This window comes from Danio rerio, chromosome 4 (genome assembly GCF_049306965.1).
Source record: "Danio rerio strain Tuebingen ecotype United States chromosome 4, GRCz12tu, whole genome shotgun sequence".
Classification (NCBI taxonomy): domain Eukaryota; kingdom Metazoa; phylum Chordata; class Actinopteri; order Cypriniformes; family Danionidae; genus Danio; species Danio rerio.
In genome coordinates this window covers 20139553-20159656 of record NC_133179.1, presented here as the reverse complement: position 1 = coordinate 20159656, position 20104 = coordinate 20139553, and the positions used below count along the sequence as shown (strand labels likewise).

The 20104-nt window shown below is 33.9% G+C and overlaps 1 protein-coding gene across 2 annotated transcripts in view; it reads left to right on the top strand.

The window, feature by feature from the left end:
• The window catches only part of snd1 (staphylococcal nuclease and tudor domain containing 1), a 297580-nt gene that overhangs the window by 128084 nt on the left and 149392 nt on the right, over positions 1-20104 (top strand). The window lies entirely within an intron of this gene.

The following is a 20104-nucleotide window of genomic DNA, read 5'->3' as shown; positions in this document are numbered from 1 at the left end:
TCAGACGATGATTTTTATCTGGAGAGACCTTAAATTAAATATTTTTACATTTGAATTCTTTTATTATTATCAAAAAAAGCTTAAACCGTTTTAGATTTTTATCTTACATATTATTTTTTTATTATTATTATTTATATTTATTGCTGTTGATGACCTTTTATTGTTAAAACATTTTAGAATTATAGAAAAGTGATATTTATAAATTGTGGTAAACTTTTGAATACATCTGTTTTTTTTTTGTTTTTTTTTGCCATGACAGAACCAGAGAATCTGATATGGAAATGAACTCAAAACTCTTCTCTCTCTCATAATAGTTATCATTTCCCGCTTGCACCAAAAATGTGCTGTCTTGCTTGAAGCCATTCTCATTTGTTTGTTTTTAAATGCCTGACAACATCCTGTCGCGAAATGTTGTGAAAAGTACCACAAAACAGTAATAGGTGTTTACATTTCTGTACTTCACTTCAATAATGCAACTAAAATTTGCATACTCCATATGTCTTAATTCAATTTTTGTTTAGTTCAATGATGACTTGAGTCGAATCAAAAGATCTCTGTTTACATGGTAGACGTAATTACAATGGTAATCATACTACAATCACAGTATTGGTGTCCATGTAAACGTACTGACTTTGGGTACAACAATACAGATTGCTTATGGTTTGGTTTTAGGTTCACAGTTTCGGTATGGTTTAGAGTTTGATGTGTTTAGGACAGCCAACGAAAAAAAAAAACTATAAAACTCCACAAGCAAAATAGATGCATTATTTTAAGGATTTAAGAATATAGGCATCTCAGCTGTGAAAATTATAATTTTTTTGTATTTACAAATTATGGAAAGTTGGAAATATGACAAATATGATATGTAGTCATTTCTAGATTACACATGCTCAATTTCGTAGGATAGAAATGTGGTTGAAAGTGTCTGACTGTTATTTATAAGCATATTTTTAAGTTTGATTAAATGATGCTGCCCTGCAAAGAACGCTCTAAGTAACTAAATATGCAGTAATAATGTTTGCATATGCATAATATAATAATCATCTTAAAACAAGAATTCTAATCCATGACCTTTCCATAGCTGCTTCAGCTTTTTATTCATTTAATTAAACAGCATAAAAAGCATGTTCTGGTGTGTGTCTGTGTGAAAAATCTAATAAAAAATATATTAATGAAAATATAATAATTAAAAAATATTTAATATAAGTTGGTTTTTATTAACACAGATGTATTAGGTTTTTATAACTATTTGTATGCCAATGAAAAAGCATGGCGTTGCAAGAATCAGTAGCTGTTTCCTTCCAAAGATGTGAATGAAATGTATGTGCAAAACTGGAATATCACATAAAAGACACGCGAAAAAAGCAGCCGTTCCATCCAGTGGGTCGAAGAGCACAAAATCATCACTTCCTGATTAACTGTTGCCTAATATCAACAACAAAAAAACGGAATTTGCTGCGGTAGGAGAAGCTGAGTGAATCTTTTCTTTATTTAAATTACTTTTGCCTCAGAAGACAATACAATGAAGATGATGTGCCTTTAATTAAGGTTATTACTTAATATATAATAACACTAATTCTGAAATGGTTAAGGTGTTTTGGAATGACCGGAATGACCAAAACAACGTTTTTGATGTTTTACAATGTGCTCAGCCTGTTGGTTTGTCCATTCACACACATTTTTATCATCACATGATCTCATAACAAAATACCATGACCTTTTTTCAATGCACATACTGGAATTTGTTTGGTAAAAATGTTTCAATCTTATTTTTTTTCATTGAATACAAAGTTTATCCTACTTAATTATGCACTACTTAACTATGCACATACGTTAATTCATAGTTTATGTGCATCTTGGCATTTCCATTAACCGTTCATGCACTTGCCTTACTTGCCCTGCCAAACTTTTCCCTGACACCACACTAAAAAATAAATCAAAGTAGTTAGGTCTTAGCCACATACTTAGTTGCGTCAAAACAAGCCAAATAAAGTAGTATTCATGAACTTTTTATTCAGTAGAATTTCTTTAAAAACTATTGACATTTAAAAACCATTTGTCCATTTATCTTTTAATCAAAAAGCAACTATTGTCTAAACTGTTACTTCTGTCATGCCGTTTCTTGTTTATAAGATCTCATTTTTTTCCACACATATTGACAAACATTCACAGGCAGATAAGATAAACTTCAGTGATGAGTAGGGCCAGACAGAATCTGCAAACATTTTTTTTTTACCGTTTCTGCGCAGAATATTGTAAAAAATCTGTCGATTTATGCGGAATAATTTTGGGAGTATAGTAACTTAACTTAATATGTTAAATAAAAAAATAATACTTTAAAACTTTTGTCCAATGTTTACAATGCAAATCCCATTAGATCCATTTATTTGGTAAACAAAGCAAGTCTCTCTTATAATATCGCTACAATATACTGTATCTACTAAAAGACAGAAATTATTACTTTACAAACTGAATTGTAAGTAAATCATGTGAACATTTTTATATTAGTCAATAATATTATTGAAATCATTTTTTTACTGAATAAATATATATTTACAAACAACTAAATAAGTAGACTCAATAATGGATTTGAAAATCTGTCTGGGCCTAGTGATGAGCCAGAACTAAGCAGATCGAGCAACTACTAATCCTATCTACCATCACAATCATCTCTCAAACTGACCCTAGACATCAGGCCGTCCTTATTGTCAAGCCCTGATCATTAACTAACCAAAATGAAACGTTCACACCATCAATAATGCATCCACAAGGGCAAGTATAAAACAGACGTTCTGAAATGTGAATGCCAAATTTCATCATTCTTTATAAAACACATCGGAATACCTAGGTGAATTGTTTGGATACTAAGTAATTAAAGAATCGACCTTGTATCCCACGAACAAAACTGACTAATCTGTGCAGTATTTCAGGAGCACATACAACATCAGTGCTTTTGTTTATTTCTCATGTTTTTTTTTTGTTTTTTTGTCTTCCTCTTTCCGTCCTGTTCTCTATACACTCATCTGTGTGTGTTCTGGAAAGCGGTTGTGTTTGTATTACCCCTAAAAGTTGTTGGTCTCTCAATCTGCCTCTAATCTCTCATGATCTGAAGAACGTAATTAAACTGGCATTCCTTCTACACGCACACACTCACACACCTCCTGCTTTTGAGGTTTTCACCAAGTGGAATTAAGACTGTAGGCTTTGGATTTCCTTAAACACACATAGCAAGCTGCGGCAGAAACACTGAACGTCATCTGCGACTGTCTGTGCTTTCATTTAGTTGAACAATACATACATTTATCTATAAAAGTGTCCGATTAACTAACCTGAGGTGATCAGACAGACTTTATAAGGCTGATCATTTCTGATGATATTATGTATATCGTGCAGCCGTATCAGTGTATATTCAATTATTTTTCTTTATTTTTTTTTCTCATCCAGAATAAACTGTATTTGAGCAATATTACACGCATAGCGGCGATATGGCTGCATATTAGCACTGGTGGGAGGAGTGCGTTGGCACGAGGCTGCAGCCATATCGCACTGCTGCAAGTGTGATATTGCATTCATACAACACTTCAAAGGCAAAATTATGTATATATAGAAAAGAAAATCAAACACGGAGAGTCTCAACTCTCCTTTTGAACGAGGAACTACTTTCTTCCGCCTTTCATTCACATCTGCAGCTGATGTCAGAACAGCAGAAACCATTGCTATATTACAAACTTCAATTTAGAGCTAGTATTTGAATGATTCTCTTGCGTAATGTCTAAAGTGACGACAAAACTGGGTATTTTGTGCAAGTTTTAAGATCTTAAGGCTGAACAGCATGAAATGCCATCAATCTACAGATTTTTTCGCAGTATTTCGCTGTTGCAATTGGGAGATCACGCTAATGAACCCCAAAAAGCCAAAGCAAACATTAGCAGATATGGTATGAATACAGCACTGCAACTTACGGAAGAGAGAGATTTAGAATGCCACTTACCTGTTTTATAATGATTTGATCAGCTGTAGTTTGATATACGGAAATACAAGTTGAGCTGTTCTTCCCTAAGGACTTGTTATACAGTCACTGTCGCCATCTTGTGGCACAACAGTCTAAACGACTACATTCTCGACTAAAAAAGCCTCAAAAGTACAGTATGTTGTCTAACAGCTTCAACATTTGTCAAGCTGTAGTGAGTCTTTTGATCTGCTGTCACACATGTGGGTAATACAGAGGAGTGAAGAGGCTGTAAGAGTGCTGTTATTGCAGAATATCGCATGGCTATCAGCCAATCAGATTCGAGAACCAGAAGGGACTGCTGTATAAGTATACATATTTTATAATATTATTTCAGAGCTTTTATTTATTTGTGAAGACTTTTGATATGGATGGCTCACTTACGGATTAATAATATTGTTGTGAAAGTAAATATAAATAATTTGATTGCTGTCTGTTGCAATACATTCTATAGCATAAATAATAATAGCAATATAAGTAATAATAGTTATCAATAATAATATTTGCACTTATAAGAATTATTTAGTAATAATAATTATTGTTGTTGTTGTTGGTGTTGTTTTTATTGTCGTTTGCTAAATCTGTTTGGAAATGAGACTATTGACGGGAACTCATGCAGAGGCTCAAAAGGTAGAGAGACATCGAGAATGAAAGGGAAAAAGAGAGAGTCATGACTCATCCTTATGTGTGCTGCTCCAGCTGCCTCTCACTGATCATCCAAACTCAACAAATGACCTTTTTGTTCAAAACCGCTACGTCTTACACAAACACACACACACAGACACCTCCCTAGTGTCTCTGTCTGAGTGCATCTCTGTACGTTTTGTGTTACTCATTTACATGGTTTGTGAGTTGGTGAAACATATAAATAAATAAATCTTACCGTTTAAGTGTTTGTTTTTTGTGTGTCGGTATTTGAGCATTTATTATGTCATCTAATGCTTTGACATTCAAATGTAGTTACTCCATGTTCATAGACCAAAGATCGTTAGTCAAACTTCATCTAGTTGTGGGGTGATCAGCAACTTATTATTTTTATTATAGTTTGTGCAATAATAGTAATATTTGTTGTTTTTGTAATTCTTATTAGGTAGATATTATACTTATTGTTATTGTATTTATTATTATTACTTGGGTATTATTATGATTATTGTTATTCAAATTATTTTGAATATTATTTAAAAAAATATAAATTAGAAATAACATTATAAAATAAATAATAAAAATAATAATAATACAAATTAGTGTTAATTAAAAATTACATTTTAAAAATGAATCATTATAATAGTAAATCATTAATAATAATAATAATAATAATAACAAATGTTAATTATAAAAACAATAATAATAATAATAATAATAATAATAATAATAATAATTATTATCTATTTATTTATTTTATTATTATTATAGTTTTTTCTAATTAACATTTATTGTTGTTATTATTATTATTATTATTATTATTATTATTATTATTATTTACTTTTCTTTATTTTGCTGCTTTTGGGAATAACTCTCTTTTAAATTAAGCATTTTGTTTTTTCTAATTGGCTGTTACTTTTTCAATTTGTGTGTGACAAGATAAACCAAAACACACCGTTTATTGATTTTACCGTCTTGCTTTGCAGTATGTGGGAAATAAAAACATCGCCGTGAGTGTAAACGTGGCATCCTAATTTAATTAGGACCTAACAAACGACTGCTGCTGCAGCTCTTCCCCAAAAAAATACTACAGAGGCTTTGATGTGGACCTTTTTGACTCATGCCTGTAAGCAACGGCACAGCAACGCTTTGGCAAACACCCATACAACCCACAGCATGGCGTTCTGCCATTACATAAGCCGCACATCCCAACATCATTACTTAAGATCATCTCCATTTCCATGTCTCTCGCTCGCTCTCATTTGTTCACTGTTGCTGATCAGTGGATCCCACGATATCTCTCTCTCTCTTTTTATCTCTGTCTTTCTCTCTCTCTCTCTCTCTCTGAATAATTAATGGTGTGTTTGACAGGCAGGACACACTCTGGGCGGCTGAGCTCCTCTGGGAGAGAGCGTGTGCTAGGCTGCGTTTACACTCGTGCATTCTTGTTTTGAAACGCAGAACTTTTGCTGCCGTTATGTCTGGTGAAGCACACTACTCTATAGTTTAGACCCCTGAAAGTAGACTGTTTTAGTCAGTGTAGACGAATCACAACACTAGCTACATCCAAAATTGCCTACTACTTGAGTAGGTACTTTATTTGAATTTGAATTTACTACACGATTGTGTACATTCTTTATAGTATGAATGTGAGCAGTATGAATGGATTTCGGATATATTACATCCGCCATTTTGTCATGATCACTTGACCTCCCCACGTGAGTTCCGTCGCTTAACTCCCATTCATGAATTCTCTCGTGGGGCATCATGGGATAGCCCAGCGTGCATCGCATCCACACTTGAGATTCTCGTCGGAAGTAGTAGGTCATCCGGGTACTTCTCACATACTGATTTTCGGGTTCTATGAATTCAGACGTACCACTCGGCTTGCGTACCGCTTTTAGCAAACTTTATAGTATGGAAGTATGCATTTTTTGGACACAGCCACACAGTGTTGAAAGAGAAGGTGTGTTTACTTGCTAAAATATTGATGTAATTCTCTGTTAATAGGACTATTGTATATTATGCAATAATGCTCCAATAGTTAACTTTAGCTCATTTAAATAAACTCTCAATAAAAACTACAAAATTTTAAGTCATGTAATTGTCTAATAATGTACACTGTAAACCACCAAAAGTTAAGGTAACTCAAACCATTTAAGGAAACCAATTGCAACAAACCATTTAAATTCAAAAACTAATCCTAATGAGTACAGTGAACTTAATTTATTTGAGTAAACGAAGCAATTTGAGCACAGTAAAAGCTTATAAAAAAGAGAACTCAAACCAACTGAGTACTATAAAACGTAATAGGTTAAGGCAACTTAAACCGTTTGAGGAAACCGATTTCTACAAACCATTTGAATTAAAAAAAAAATCTATGAGCACTGTGAATTTACTCCATTTAAGTTGAAGGTAACTCATTACCTTCAACACTGAGTTCAAAACTCTTTTAAAATGTGTAGAATTAACTTAGTCAATTTCGAGTTACCGACACTCATTTCATTTGTTAAAGTTGACTGTTGAGTTTTACAGTGTATTTAATGTCTTTTTCTGATAACAGATCTTTATAATTTTATTGTTTAAGTTAATAATTATTAAAATTAAAATGTGTTTTTAAAACTAATATTAACACACTTACTGTAATCTGGCTTCTTCTCACTACTTCTCAATGTGTTACCTATTGTACTTCATAATCCTTTTGCGATTTAATTAAATTGAAATATTTGTGTCCTCTAAACATTTACAATAAACAAACTGTAAAATGTGGATTAAAATATGTGAAGTAACATTTTCTGCAGTTTAGGTCAATAAGATAATTTTGTGTACCATAATCAAAGCTTAAGCAATGAATCATAAGAAGATAAATTGATTTCGTCAAAAGCATATTGTAAATCCACACAAATGGAAGTACACTCATGTAAGATCTTCTCTTAAATGTGTAAACTAAAGATTTAGTATTTTTGTTTGTCTCATAATGTCATAATCTGTTGTTCTGCAAACTTTTGTTTGTCAAGCAACTTTTGGTTGATTAAAATATCATGAAAACAATTACATTTATTTTTGAACGGTACTTTTTTTATATAAAGCTTATTAAATTCAGCATGATTTTTATTTGCTTACATACTCAACCTATGTTGTTTATAACAAATGCCATTACATTGATTAATTGCATATACACTTTCAATTTGTTGTATCGTTCACTAACTGATAAAAACACAATGTATATAGCCCTAGAGTCACATTAGAGATTAATCCTGGCCACACACATCCTCATAAAAGTCTGCCTGTGGCCTGTTGTTTGGGCCCAGTGTGGCCATTCATACATATTTGAAGTACAGCAGTCATGGGCTTTTCAGATTTGTGCTGTGTTTGTCCTGCTGTCATGAGTTTTAAGTATTAATGCGATGAAAGCGAGTTCATAAGATGAGATTTGGTCTCGTTTCTCTTTGGTTCCACTCTATGATTTTAGATTTGTTTGATCTTTTCTCTACCGCCGCTCTTTTAGCGAGGTCTGACTAAGTCTTTTATAAAGGCACATCGTTATTTTTAGATTAATAAATGCAGTCATTTCAGCGCTCTGCAGGATTTTAGGCTTTAAGATTGGTGAAATTGAATCTGAAAGCATATATCAAAAGGTCCCACTGATCTGATATCAGACGCCATCAAAATATTGTTTCAAGAGGTTGTTAAAGTCGAAAACAAATAGTCTGTAGCTTGTTGTTCCAAAACCATTTAACTTGGGAAACAGGAATGTATATTTCTGATTTCATTATTTAAAATTGAAATCAGATTCGGAAGAATGGTCAGGTTATTATATTCCACTTTGTAATTCACAACTTATGCATTACTGGGAACTAGGACTTGTTATGACCCCCTCATTTGAGTCGCAACATAAAATAGCTCAGACAACAAAAAGAAATATATATGCAACTCATTTATTATATATAAAGCTAACAAATGTGCAAACAAATGTCTAGGGATAAATAAAGAAGATAACTTTAACCACACATAAATAATGCAAACGAATCCCTAAGTTTAAACAATGAAAGAGAAGGTCTCGACATAAGGACGTTCAAATAGCCACACCATCCTCTAAAAGCCAGTACATCACTCTTTTTTTATATGATTTAAACCAAGTGGTGAGTAAGCAGGCACCCAATCAGTACCTGCTACATCCACACTTGAATACTGGGGTTGTCACAGGCTGCACAATATATTGTTTTTGCATCGATATTAAAATGTGTGCATCTGCAATACAGGGTTTGCGTGGGATCTTAAGTCTCAGAAGCTAACTGTTAGGCCTTAGTTTAGTCTTAAATCTACTCAGATGCGTTGTAGGTCTTGCATCGTTTTTCAGGTCTTAATTTTCAATTGTTCATGTATACTGTAACTATCCAGTCTGGACATTAACACTCATACAATCACCAACAAACCTAATCTCATTAAAACTTTTTTATTTAAAAATAGCATTTAAATACTTTCCTTACAGTAACATTTGCTTTGAAGTTCTCCATTTCTTTACTGCTGGGGATTCTAACCTGACCTATATTTTTTATTATTAAATTATTATTGTTGACTTTTTATTTATTTTAAATTAATAGGACCAAATTTAACCCAATATTTGGGTTAGTTCTTATTTTACCCAATTTACCCAGCATTGCCTAGTGTAAAATAAAAATAAATAAATAAATGTTGCTTGTTGAAGTGTACTTAAAATAAGCCGAAATTGTTTTTTAGGGACAATTTTAATTGTTTTAGGCCCAATCCACTTAAATCTGTATAAATAATTCAAATAATTTTAAAATAATTATGCAAACTTGATCGATTTATGTTGAGACAACAAAGGAATTGTAGAAACAAGCTTTTTTTTAGAGTGTAAAAACAACATTTGTTCTGATCTATGAGGAATTACGAGGAATTATGTTGTTAAACTTTGTGAAACATCAAATTGCAACTTTTGTTTTTATAACTTAAAAATAGTTCATTTGTACCATAAAGATCTACAGTAATTGGGTGGAGAAGAAAATGCTATGAAAATGCCTTAAAAGTAGGCCTTTTAAGACAAAATGCCTTGTACAGTGCACCTGGATTTTGGTTTATTTGAAAGTTATATCAAAGATGAAGCCGAATCAAAGGATAATAGCAGAACAGAGTGCTTTGTTGATGTTTTTTTTCCTCTTCATACAGTTTGTAAGACCTGGATGTGTGAATCCCAGTGTGTTTTCTGCATTTCAAACCCATTTCTGCTTCAGTCTGTAGTCATTTTGTCTGCTGTCTCCCAATCTTTTGCACAACTTCTCTTATTCTTTTTTTCTTTTTTCCAAAGAGCTTTTGTTGTGTTTGTGTTGTTCATCTTTCTTCATCTAACCCAGTCCTCAATGCCACAGTCTGAAAGTTTTAGACACAAGTCTTCCCTGGTGTGAATGAACTCATTGTTAAGTGCATATTTTGTCCAACTGTCCGTCCACCCCTCTCTTTTCTTGCTTTTGTTTGTCTCTTCATCCACTGGTGCTGTGTTCACTGTATGAGGAGCTTGCAAGGGGTTTTTAAGTCGCTAGTTTGTTGCTAAGTGACTAGATGAGAGAGAGAGAGAGAGAGAGAGAGAGAGAGACTAAAAAGAGAACGATTCAGTCTCTCTCTTTCTGACATTTTGTCATCTTTTGAATGGAGCACTTTTATAATAAAGCTTAAATTCTTGCTCACCGCTTCTCATTTATCTTTTTGCTTTGCTTGTTTTTTTGTTCACAACCCCCTTATTTATCTTTGCCCAATTATATTATTTACTGCTGTAGTGTGTTTTTGTGTTTGTTTGACTTCTCATTTTAGAGTCTGCATCAAATTAAACGTACAAAACCCTTTTATGTACATAGAAAGCATATTGTTATTTTTTATGTCATATTTATGGCATTTTTTGTTTAGTTGTTAATGCAAATAATGTCAGAATATGGATACAATGATATTCTTTTGTCATTTAGCCTGACAAATATTTTTAAATGTACATATTCCTGTATATTCTGACAGTTTTTGAAATATATTGAATTGGTGAACATGCTAAATTTAGGGATATTTCAATTAATTGAAACCCTTTTGTTGACATTTGTAGAATAATTATAATTTGACATCAAATGGCTCTAGCTCTAAATATGTCTGATGATTTATGTTGGTGTTACTATTTTTACACCGAATGCGGTTTTTCGTAGGCTAGTGTGAATCATGGACAAACAAATAAACAATTTTTTAAAAATATATGAAAAATAATAAAGTAATAATTAAAAAATATTTTATATAGCTTATTTATTTTTATATTTATGTACTTATTTCATTAGTTAGTTAGTTAGTTAGTAAGGCCTGAATGTTTGAATTTGACTGTTTTCAACAAACAAACAAACAAACAAATAAATAAATATTTTTAAATATATAAAAATCCTAATAAATAATAAAAATATTTTATATAGTTTTCAATTGATAAAATTATTGTATTATTATTATTATTATTATTATTATTATTATTATTATTATTATTATTATTATTATTATTATTATTATTATTTTAGTTGTAATGCCTGGATATTTGAATTCAAGTGTTTTAAGTAAATAAACAAACTGATAAATAAATAAATAAATAAATAAATAAATAAATAAATAAATAAATAAATAAATAACATTTTAAATGTATAAATAAAGTATACAAAAGTGATCATTTTTATATATGTTTAAATATCTAAATGTATTATTATTATTTATTATTATTATTATTATTATTATTATATTTTTGTAAGGCCTGAATGTTTGAATTTCAATTTTTCACTAAATTAGTAAATATATATATATTTTTAAATAATAAAAAAATGTAATAAAATAAAATAAAAATATTATGTTTAAATGTACAAAATAATAATAATAATAATAATAATAATAATAATAATTAATGTTGTTGTTATTATTATTATTATTATTAATATTGATTTATGTTATTAATATTATTTTTAGTTTGTAAGGCTTGAATGTTTGTTTCCAGTGTTTTCATCAAATACATAAATAACATTTTAAATAAATATAAAAAAAAAAAAAGCTTTTTTTTTTTAAGGAGACTACTTTTATCTAGTAATACTTTAATCCTTTTATTAAAAAAAATATGTATTTGTTTGGATGCAAATGTATGAATGAAAACAGCTTTGAGGGTCATATTATTAGACTCTGTGTTTTGCAAGCATTTTACACATTCTTGATCTTTTAGCATGTGTATGAAACTTACCGGTATGATCACATGCCGAAAACCATCTTTTTCCGTACACCTTCATCAGCGTGGAGATGCAGTTTGACGGCAGCGCTCATGTCAGTGTGAGTTGAGGTGAACGTTTCCTGCAGAGGGCACACAGACCTCCTCTGAGCCTAAACTCAACGCACTGTGCACACAATTAGCCTCCCAGCTATTTTTTTCCTGCTAAAATAGAAGCAAATTAAAATGCTGTCATTACCCCTTCCATGGAGGGAGCTGTGTGTCCTAAGGCTGCCGGCCGTGCAAATGAGACACTGGTGGCTTTCGCTGAAGCCCCTGTTGCAAGAAAAAAACACTCAATGGTGTTCATGTTCGTGCTGGATGAAGGTGTAGGACTGCATGTCTTGATCGTGGTTCTCCATCGCAAATACATATAAAAGCAATGTAACTTGACCCTAGTTTCCTAAATCTATTTTGTTTACTTTTATGTATATTTATTTACTTTTTAGTTTTTTGTTGTTGCTTTAAAGTGTGGTCAGCATATCGATACATTCATAAACCTTTTACTTTCTTTGTATTAATTTCAAATTGAAAATGGAACACCACGTTAGATGCTTTTTATCAAGAGGGAATGTAAGAGTAAATACCAACACATAGGCTCTTTAATCAAAATGTCAAGTCTAAAGGTCAAGTGTCCTGCTGACAGGTTTTCCATTTTTATACATATTTATATGGGAGAAGGATGATTTTGGTGTCCATAGCAAATTAAATTAGCATATGATTTTATATTCATAGAATGCATATTAAACACAAGTGCTACTGTTTCATGTTATTTTCAGTCAAATTGATGTATATATTTATACAAAACATATTTGCATATGTACATATTAAGGCTGGGCGATTACAATTGGTAATGATATTTATTAACCGAACACCATTGTCAATATCGATCAATAAAACATTTGCTATGTAGTTTCGGTACGAATCGCTAAAGTTTTATTAAAATGTTGCACGCCTTGGAAGCAATGCCAATAAGCTTAGGGTGTAAGTTTGACATTTTCAATGGAGGCGTGCGACTTGCGCATTTGGGAGCGACGCACACATGTTGTGCACGTGAATCGCATACATTTTCCAGCCGCACCTAGTTAAACATCTAAATTTTAAGGAATGCCGTGAGCTACAACAATGGTTTGTCCATTTGTCACTTTCTGAGAAAACAATTGGTGGTCACCTAGTTTCAAGAGATGCTAATGGAGCACGAGCGCAAAGTCCATTTTAAATTTTAAAAGAAACCTTGCGCAAGTGCTTGTCACTTTAGGCCAGAATAACAACACGTGAAAATAAGTGTGGTGGCTAGCAGCGGTGAGTAGATTGTAAATGGTAAAAAGGATGTAAGGATGTCACCAGAGTGGCTTTTTGGTTTCTTTTCTTGTGCATCCTAGCCACTAGCTCCCCATGTGAAAGATTTTTTTTAGCATAGTGGGTAATGCAACTTTAAATAATATTGCAATATGTATTTGAATAATGATAGCTGGTTCCTTTATTTGAAAGCTCAGACTTGATTATCATAATTTGTTTTGTTGACAGTTTGAGGTTTACTGTATCATTATTATTCACACCTTAAAATTTGCTTTGATTGTTCAGCATTTACGCTTTACCGTTGCACACACACTTTGTAACAATTTATTTATCAAGTTTAAGAGTCTCTTTAATACTTGTTTATTTTATTATAAAGAGATCAGATCTTTTAAGTATTTTGTTTTTGCGTTTTTGACTATTTGCTTTAGTAAATTAAAAAGTGGTTAATTAACAAAAACCCTAACATTCCTTAATGTATTGTTTAAAAAAAACATGTCTATATCAAATGATATGAAACATGATATCGTGAGGATTTCTTTCGCAATATTGTTTTGTATATTGTGTTTTTAGCCATAGTATGTATATAAAATAACCAACCAAATTAGTTAAATTAGATTGTTACATTATTTCATTCTGACATGAGGGAAAAGCCTATAGGTTAGAACGATAGAAAGAGTGGAATTGGCATTTATTTTGGGACTGCTGTGTAAAAAAATAAAAAAATAAATCCTTGCTGCCTATTTTTTCTTTCCATTTTAACCATCATTTATTTATTGGAATTGCTATATACAATATGAATAAGGTCAGTTTTGATTTGACTCAGTTTTGACTCTGACTATAATGGTGATAAATAAATTCTTCTAAAAACATACAAATAAAAATAATAGAAGAATTTTTAACCATAATAATAATAATAATAATAATAATAATAACAACAACAATAATAATAATAATAATAATAATAGTAATAATAAATAATTAATATAATAATAATAATAATAATAAATAATAATTATGTTTATCTATCTGCATACCTCTGATTATTAATAGCAACCCTGTAAATATATTCATCTATTGTAAATCTCTGTTCATAGCTAATACAACCTCTATATAATGTTGAATGTACATCCATCTGTAAATATTACCATAGTTTTTTCATGACTGCATTTTGTAACTTATACCTATATATACCTATTGCACTCCTGGTTAGATCTAAACTGCATTTCATTGCCCTGTACTTATACATGTGTAATGAAAATGAAGTTGAATCTAATCTAATATCATTGATATTCACTTATTTTCAGTCGATAAATGGTAAAATCACAAACAACCGGTCTATTTATTTTGCTGTAATGATTTAAATCTCCAGCACATGCACTTGTGATAAACAGACTTATAGTTTTGCATTGGTATGCACGCTGATTTGGTTTTGTTTATATTTCGAGGCCTTGGTGTGATGGTTAAATTAATAATAATTAGTGTTACGATACTCCTTAGCGTTCAGTTAAACTCTAGTGGCAGCGTGTAGACCTGTCCTCTTTTCTCCTTTATTATTTCCAGGTGCCAGCAGTCAAATCCCTCTGTGTCCTTCCAAAAAGAGGAAATGCCCTTCCAAGAGAACCCCACTCCATATACTCACATTCACGTGGCACAGCTTTTGTCTTTTTTTATTAAAGAGGCCACGAGAACACCTTTCATTGTGATCCGTTTTTCATTGCTTGTCTTTCTTTACCCCAGTAATGTCACCGTGACCCAAATACAATTCCCCCTTAAACTTCCTATAAGGGCTGTTTGGTTTATGCACAGTCCTCAGCATATACAGTTGAAGTCAGAATTATTAGCCCCCCTGTTTATTTTTTGCCCAATTTCTGTTTAACGGAGAAGCTTTTTTTCAACACATTTCTAAACGCAATAGTTTTAATAACTCGCTTCTAATAAATGTTTTATTTTATCTTTGCGATGATGACAGTAAATAATATTTTGCTAGATATTTTTAAGACACTTCTTGTGACATTTAACGGCTTAAATGCCTAGGTTTCATTAACTAGGTTAATTTAGCATCTAGGCAAGTTATTGTGTAACAATGGTTTGTTCTGTAGATTATCGAAAACAAATATATTGCTTAAAGGGGCAAATACTTTTGCCCTTAAAATAGTTTTTTTTTTTTTTTTTTATTAAAAACTGATTTTATTATAACCTAAATAAAACAAATAAGACTTTCCCTGGAAGGAAAAAAATATTATTAGACAAACTGTGAAAATTTCCCTGCTGTCATTTGGGAAATATTTAATAAAGTGAGAGAAAAAAAAATCAAAGGGGGCTAATAATTCTGACTTTAACTATATGGTTTCACATTCAGAAAAATAAGGGGTCTAAAAAATTTGTTTTAGACATTTGAAGAAAAAAATATTGAAATGATAAATGTTTTTATTTATTTATTTCAAAGATGAAAACACTGCTAATGAAGGCTGCATTCATTTGATCAAATCTACACTGAAAACAATAATATTGTGACCAATTGATATTATGTAATTACAATATATTTTAATTTAATGTGATTTGTGAAATAATGTCTAATCATGAGTTTGTAATGTGGTATCTATTCAGTGTCGCATGATTTTTCTTAAATCGATCTAATAAGCTGACTTCGTGATGAGGATCGAACGTTTAAAAGAAATGTCTACAATTTTGGATCTGGTTCATGCATGAACAAAACATTTTGTTTTTTTCTCAAAGAAAGGCTAAATTAAATAAACAAATCAAATACTGCAAGCTATAAACATGAACGATAGTGTGTGTTCTGCTCTAAAATAGTCATAGTATGTCCAAAAATTATAATAGTATAATTATATTATAGTATAATAAAACTATATATAGTATATTAATAGTATTAAAATATAAAATGAGAGCTGTCAGTATACTAATAATGATGATGATCATAATAATTAAATTAAATTAATAAATAAATTTGAACTTAATTTGGTATTTTCTTTTCAGGTATTTGCTCTTTTCCAAACTTGCTTAAAACCGTTCTAACATAGTGGACAGATTTGTATAGTGTTTCTGTAACCCTGTTGTCCTCATGACCTCTTTCTGAGGAACGGCTTTGAACAACTTCCTAAAGTGAAGTGGCCTTGAGATGGAAAGAGATTTAGTTAGTCCTCGTTCATGCTCCTGCCCTCACCCCTTGGCCCTGTAGCCGGTCATACGTGTTTTATAAGGCCTCTAAACTGATTCAGTGTGGTAATACAGGCGGCCATGTTGTGTGCCCGCTGTTTTATGACATGACTTTACTGAGTCGGGTCACACACAAACACACACACACACACACACACACACACACACACATTGCAGCTTTATTGTGCTCTGTCCCTCACTCCTCTCCGGCTCTTTCAAGACAGTCTTTAGCTCGAGCCTCAGATGGAATGACAGAACAGAGTGATAATTGTCGTAATTGCTGAGGGAATTAAACAGCACAGCCGCGTTGATATAACGCCCCTCACCATTTCCGTCCTCTCCATCTCACTGTCGTTCTCTTTCAGTGGCTCGCGCTCATGCAGCGCTGGCGTAATCTTTTAATCAATGATATCGAGCCGTGTTATTGTGGTTAGGAGTTTTATTCACCTCCTTCAGTGGTTGAGTGTGAAAACCTGTGGCGATTCCTCCTCGTTTTGAGGAGAATTGAGATATTATGTCTTTCTGAAAGGTGCCGTTGTGTGTGAAGGGGCCATTATCCACTAAAGAGCTGTTGGGCTAATGCTTGTTTATGTGTGTAAATGCGTTTATGCGATGAACAGCCAAAGGTGGAAGTTTTATAGGTGCTTCTAGCATTGAATTGAATGGTTCCCATGACAATCAGGTTGTTGGTTGCCATGGGAGCCTCATCCCGGTTTCTACTTTGGCCCATTCACACTCGACAGCTGTCATCACACACAGATTTCCTCAAGCCAGCCTTCCTCTTCCCCTCCCGTGTTTGATCAACACCATTGCATTCTCTCCTCGTTTCGCTCTGCAACTCCTCCTCCTCTCCTTTGATCCTGTCTCCCATCCCTTTTCCTCTCCTTCATTCCGGCAGTCTCTTAACTCCTTGTGTGTGTTCGCTCATGGGTATTCCGACTTTTCTAGCTAATTAGAGTGTGTACAAAATGACGTGAGCGTGTTTCGTTTCAGGTGTGTTATGCATATGTGAAGTTCTAGTCCCCTGCTGTGGGGCTCCGGGGCCTTTCTATCCTCAGGAATCAGCTCTGGGAGTGTAATCCTGCAGTAGCTTACTCCAGCACAATGCCTGACCTCTTCCGGCAGACAGGACACCCTGAAAACCCAGAGGCAAGGGCCTAATCTTCCTCTGAGCGATTCCCCCACCCCGTACAGCTCAAGAGGAAGGGCAAGCAGGACAGAATCCATCTACAGACCCTGAAATCATGTTGGAATTTACCCTAATAGTGGAGAAAATGAGAAGATCGATTTATCTCTTTATTCAGGGTCTAACATTAGTGACGTTCCTGAAAAAGATGTCCTAGAAATTGAATCACATGCGCAGACACAGTTATTGAAAGGTTTTTAGCTGTAGACTATTAGGACTGTTGTTTCGTATCCTTGAGGGTTCTCAGTAGAAATCCTGGCTCTTGGTATAACAACACCTTACCTTGTGTATAAATTGAGTTCATGCGTTTGTATTTGTTGTTGAATGTGTAGGGCAGTGTGGATTTGTTAACGTATTGTAGACGGTAAGTTCGTCACAGGCGATTGTTCAATTACCGTTGTCCTGAATAAGTGTGTATCAGAGCTCATAATGGTCTCATAGCTCTCCCTTTAGGCAGAGCAAGAGCTGTGCAAAGTCACATTAACAAGATGGCTAACCCAACATTACACATTACTTTCTGATACTTGCAGCCATAAACTTCTAGCAGCACTATTGACTGATGGTGCAAAAGGCAAAGCTATCAAGGGTAATTGGCAAAAAAGAGATACCATATGGTCTGGATCATAACGGTTGTTAATCCAATCCAAATACTTCTCTGTTCTGCTTGTGCTAACGTTTGGATGAGTCTGTTAGCGCTGTAACGCGCAATAATAATACAAGTATTAATGGCGTAAGCATCTGCCTTTTCAAACGCTCCACAAAGAACACAGGTTTCACACAAATGTGTTTGCAAGAAAAACATGTCCGCGCTTCTGAGAGTCTTCTCATCATTTGTGTTCCAGTCTGTGCCTATAAATGAGTTCTGCACAACTTAAAAAAGAAAATGGAAATAGCTGCAGCTATGCTGACATTTTTGCTCAATTACACTAATGAGAGCATTAGGAGCGTGTGCATTTGTGGCTCCGCCAGCCAGAACTCTGAAATGGAGCTTTTTCACGCCTGAGCAGGGAGGTTCAGAGAAAGCCGTCTTAACTGCAGAGTGCACGCTGACAGCAGGTTGCTCGCTAGGTATAACGTTTGGCCAGAGGAACACCATCACTGTTCTTTCTCTTTATTGCTTTTCTTGAGCACATTCTTGTGCCAGGAAGCGGCTGGAAGTTGGCCGTCGTCGTCTTGCCCACCTCTTTAAAGTGATGCAGTAAGCTTCCTGTGCTTTGTGTTTGTCCCCACAGGTACATTTGCCTCTGTGGCTTTATCTTTCCTTCACTTCCAATGGCCTGCTAATGGCTGTGTTTGTCATGATCTAGACACAGTAACGTGGCTCATGCCAGTGGAATTGGGAGGTGAGCCATGTGCCGGGGCTGCTCTATTCACCCCTGCTGCATGCCAGCAAGAGTCTCGACATTATCCGAGCGTCTTGCGCACAAAAAAAACTTGCGCCGTCTGCCAGCGCTGCACGCAAAATCTGGCACCGGGCACGTCTTGCGCCACGGGCCTGGGGGCTAAGCTCTTGATGTTTATGTTCGGCAGGAGCACCGTGGGATTTGAGCTAGCACAGGTGCACGGCAAGCCAAGTTTGTGTTCAGAGTTTTAGCATCCTAGCCTCTTTATGAAATGGAAAATAGCTTTAGCATGACCCCTTTCTGGCATAGCCTATGCATCAAGTGCATCTTTTCCATTTCCCAGAAGCCTCTGGGATGCTGACTTAGATTTACAGCTGTATTAATCTACTCTATGTATCCAGCGGTCTTGGCATCAGTGCTCGCATCTAGAAACGAAGCCGCCGCCGCTCGGCATGCTGTCACCTGAGCTGATTTAGCAGGTGCTAACCTCTATCAGCCAGGAAATGTCAGTCTGCCTTGGGCTGCGTTTGTGTGCCGCATCCTTAAGGGCAATGCTCGCTGATTAGAGCGTGTGCCTTTCAGAGCGTTCTGAAATACGACCTGTTTCAGAGACGTGCCTCATGTCAGCATACCTACTACTTTGCTGCACTTTCCTTTAATTAGCATGTCGCAGGTGAATGTAAACAAGCTAGTGCTGATCTGCATCCCAAAGAGGCGCCCCCTGTTGGTAGTTTTAAAAAATGTAGTTCCTTTTTTGAAAACACTAGGTATTTGTTTTTTTGTGACTTTTTTTTTTATTTAGAGGTACTCTGAGCATCATCTCTGAACTTTTATTTCCTGGTAATACTGATGCAATGCACCAACTATGTTTCCTGTTTTCCCTGCAGGGTTGCTGGAGGAAGCCCATTCTTAGTGCTATGGGCAAAGAGATGAACTCAAACATCTTGAACAGACGTTACAGTGTCTGTCGATCACCAGAAGCAACATTGGTTTACTTCACACTCATATTTGCAACACCCAAGGGGTTTTTGGTCAATAGGAATACAGCACAATTGCTATCTGCTTGAGTGAGGAAAGACCAAAATCTCCTAAACCGTTTGTAGTACCTCAAGGGTACGTAATGTAACCCAAAGCTATTGTTGTGCATCTCTTTGGGGTAGATAAGG